This window comes from Bos taurus, chromosome 13 (genome assembly GCF_002263795.3).
Source record: "Bos taurus isolate L1 Dominette 01449 registration number 42190680 breed Hereford chromosome 13, ARS-UCD2.0, whole genome shotgun sequence".
NCBI classification, from domain to species: Eukaryota; Metazoa; Chordata; class Mammalia; order Artiodactyla; family Bovidae; genus Bos; species Bos taurus.
In genome coordinates this window covers 65,162,389-65,164,935 of record NC_037340.1, presented here as the reverse complement: position 1 = coordinate 65,164,935, position 2,547 = coordinate 65,162,389, and the positions used below count along the sequence as shown (strand labels likewise).

At 48.7% G+C, this 2,547-nt stretch overlaps 1 non-coding gene across 1 annotated transcript; it reads left to right on the top strand.

Annotated features, from left to right (window-relative positions):
• Positions 1–2,168: 2,168 nt before the first annotated feature.
• On the top strand, positions 2,169–2,241 carry TRNAG-CCC (transfer RNA glycine (anticodon CCC)). Its single transcript has one exon. It is a non-coding gene; the product is annotated as a tRNA-Gly (tRNA).
• Positions 2,242–2,547: the final 306 nt, after the last annotated feature.

The following is a 2,547-nucleotide window of genomic DNA, read 5'->3' as shown; positions in this document are numbered from 1 at the left end:
ATGCGGGAGACCTGGGTTTGATCCCTGGGCTAGGAAGATCCCCTGGAGAAGGGAAAGGCTACCCACTCCAGTATTCTGGCCTAGAGAATTTCGTGGACTGTATAGTCCATGGGGTCGCAAAGAGTTGGACACAACTCAGCAACTTTCACTTTCACCCTTCAGGTCAGTTCAATTCAGTCGCTCAGTCATGTCCGACTCTTTGCGACCCCATGAATCGCATCACGCCAGGCCTCGTGTCCATCACCAACTCCTGGAGTTCACTCAGACTCACGTCCATCAAGTCAGTGATGCCATCCAGCCATCTCATCCTCTGTCGTCCCCTTCTCCTCCTGCCCCCAATCCCTCCCAACATCAGAGTCTTTTCCATTGAGTCAACTCTTCCTATGAGGTGGCCAAAGTACTGGAGTTTCAGCTTCAGCATCATTCCCTCCAAAGAAATCCCAGGGCTGATCTCCTTCAGAATGGACTGGTTGGATCTCCTTGCAGTCCAAGGGACTCTCAAGAGTCTTCTCCAACACCACAGTTCAAAAGCATCAATTCTTCGGTGCTCAGCCTTCTTCACAGTCCAACTCTCACATCCATACATGACCACTTTCACCCTTGCTGCTGCTGCTGCTAAGTCGCTTCAGTCGTGTCCGACTCTGTGCAACCCCATAGGCAGCAGCCCACCAGGCTCCCCCGTCCCTGGGATTCTCCAGGCAAGAATACTGGAGTGGGTTGCCATCTCCTTCTCCAATGCATGAAAATGAAAAGTGAAAGTGAAGTCACTCAGTCGTGTTCGACTCTTAGCGACCCCATGGACTGCAGCCCACCAGGCTCCTCCATCCATGGGATTTTCCAGGCAAGAGTACTGGACTGGAGTGCCATTGCCTTCTCCAACTTTCACCCTTAGTGCTGGTTAAAGTTTTGGTGACCTACCTCTGCTAGCTCCCAAGGCTGCCCCTTAATATTTACATTAACCTTTTAACTGACTGAAGAGTGTGGGGGTTGGGCAAGATGACTGCCAGGACCCTCCTATCCCAAATCTCTTGGAGATGGTCTTTATCATTGATTATGAAGGCTTAGCCTTCCAAAGCCTCCGTTTCCCATTTCATTGAAGGAGGAAGAGAGTCTCTGGATGGCCAAACTGATCTTGATCCAAAAGGCACTAGGGGAGCCTGGCAGGCTACATACAGTCCGTGGGGTTGCAAGAGTTGAACATGACTTAGCAACTGAACCACCGCCACCAATACCATGTAACATATATTGAGCATGTACTATGCATCAGGGACTTCATACGTATAACTGAACATGACCAGGACACATTCATATGTCCTAGTTAATGAATGGGTGGAACAGGGTGGGGAGGGCTCATGGTCATGTCTCTTTGTGACCCCATGGACTGTAGTCCACTCTGCTTGGTTACTAAACTCTAAGACACAGCAGCACTACATAAAGTCGTAAGTAAGAGCTATTCAAATGTTGACTTGGTTTCTCAAGAACACACTGAAGGAGAAGCATATTCTCAGAGCATGGAAAAGCTCTTTGAAGACCTCTCTGGGCATTTCTCATTCTCAAGTTCTTTTATCTGTCATGTACTGGCTTTCTCTGCTCCCCTCATGATTTCCCAAAGCCCAGCCCTCACAGACTCTCCCCCACACAGGGCACTCTGGCTTCCAGGTTGCTCTTTTAGACTAATTTCTCACCCACTGCTCCCCTAGAAGACATACTCTGCCCCTACGCTGGAAATTTTTTCTCTCACATCCCAGGAAGCTGGATGCAGGGGTCTTGGTGAATAAAATCCTCCACTTTGCTGTACGTGTCTCTGCTCAGTCGCTCAGTCATGTCTGACTCTTTGTGACCCCCTGGACTATAGCTGCCAGGCTCCTCTGTTCATGGGATTTTTCAGGCTAGAATACTGGAGTGGGTAGCCATTTCCTTCTCCAGGGGAACTTCTTGACTCAGGGATCAAACCCACATCTCCTGTGTCCCCTGCACTGCAGGCAGATTCTTTACCGACTGAGCCATCTCTTTAATCCTAAGCAGCCATTAAGTGGCAGACCTAGGATCTTAGTCCAAGTCATTAGATGCTTAGCAAGATAGCTGTCATAAAACAAATGCTCAGTAATTAGCCTCCCACCCATTCTCTGGTCATGTCAGTTCAGCACGAGAACCTTCAAGGGGGTACTTCCCTGGTGGTCCAGTCGCTAAGACTCTGAACTCCCAATGCAGGGGGCCCAGGTTCAATCCCTGGTCAGGGAACTAGATCCCACATGCTGCAACTAAAGATCCAATATGCTGCTCAAAGACTTAAGATCCTGCATGCTGCAACTAAGACCAAGCTCAGCCAAATAAATACATTTTTAAAAAACCACTCAAGGGCTCCCTGTTGCTCAGACAGGGGTCAGCCAACAATGGCACATAGGCCAAGTCCAGCCTGAGGAAAGCCTTCCTCAGCAATCAGTGCAAAGAAATAGAGGAAAACAACAGAATGGGAAAGACTAGAGATTTCTTCAAGAAAATTAGAGATACCAAGGGAACATTTCATGCAAAGATGGGCTCAATAAA